We start from the raw sequence: 1551 nt of genomic DNA on the forward strand, positions 1-1551 counted from the left end.
CCTTGATGGCCTAGGTGGTTGGTGAGGTGGGAAGAAAGGGTTGGTATCACTAAAGACTGAACTCACTAAAGACTGGAATTACAAATTGGGAAAAATCTCAGGTTTAATGTCTAGTCAGTGCAGATGTTTTTTGATCCCAGGTGGGGGTCTAACATTGACCTCAGTAACCCAAGGCTAGAGCATAACAGGGTTACTCCTACCAATCACTAGTGCTCCTGTAGGAAATGTGCTGATGTCATGCAAGAACAGAATCAGGCTTGGTTGTGACTCCTTTCAGGGTGTACAGTCTGATGATGCTGTCTAAACTGTGGGATGAGGATGCCTGGCACCCATGGGGCATATCACAATAGGAGTGAGCGCCTTTAGAAGATGAGAGGAGAAAATTGGGGAAACTTAATTTGTTTGAATATTAATCTTCTTCCAAATACACACTCATGGTTCCCAATTATTTTTGCTGAATTAACATAATCCTATTGTTTATTTATGGGGAATTATTTTATAATGCGAGTGAACTCAGTATGGCTCATGCAAAGATTATTTTTACAAAATCAAATTATTTATTTTCCCAGGGGCTAAAAAGTGAAAGAAATATTTTTATTTCAGGATCTCTATTGAATGGTGTGATCTGGGGACTGGAGCTGTTTAATGCAAGTAAGTGGATTAGCCAATTAGACAATCCCCAATGAAATGACTGGAAGATCAGTCTTGCATCAGAATCCCTTAAAGCAAACACTTGGCGTTTCCACTTACTGAAGATCAGAAAACACAAAACGGGTCCAACATAGAGCTAAAGCTTTCATCAAGATGATGGGCCAAGGGGCCTCCTTCAGCAATGAAGCTCTGAGTGTGAAAATACTGCCATTTTATTCTCATTTGGCTTCATTTACATGGTCTTGTATTTTTTTTAAATCAAAACAATCCTGGCTGCCAAAACTGTGCAGATTACGATCATCATTTATTCGACCAGCAGGCCAACCTGTGGTGAATTATGCAAATAGCCAGGTGCAATTCAAACTGCTTACAAGTAATTAAATTGTTCTTATATTTTCCCCACCCCTCTCCATATCTACACGTTACATCCATAAGGAAAGTGATGAAATGACAGCAAAGAGACATTGCTTCATTACATCATTAAGCAGATTGTGTGGATAAGAATTTATTAGTTAATTAAAAACAGAAAATTCTGGAAAAATCTAGCAGGTCTGGTGGCATCTGTGGAGAGAGAAACTGAGTTAACATTTCAAGTCCAATATGACTCTTCTTCGCTGCTGACTCATATTGTAATTATTGCTTAATTAATCTTCTAACACAGGGCTAAAAGAAAAAAACAAAATGAAAAATTGAAGCCTATTTTGACTAAAACAGGTGCAGCCACTAGGGTTGGCGGGGCAGAGATAGCTTTCATTTTCCTCGCTGCCTGCTCCAAATCCTGTAACTCTTTCATGTTCTCCCTCCGCCCCTGTCAAGTGGTTTATTTAACAGATGGGTAGTTTATTAGTCTCACCACACTATAGATATTAAGCACAATTAAACATAGTAGTTTATACAATA

Source organism: Carcharodon carcharias, chromosome 12, assembly GCF_017639515.1.
Source record: "Carcharodon carcharias isolate sCarCar2 chromosome 12, sCarCar2.pri, whole genome shotgun sequence".
Taxonomy (NCBI): Eukaryota; Metazoa; Chordata; class Chondrichthyes; order Lamniformes; family Lamnidae; genus Carcharodon; species Carcharodon carcharias.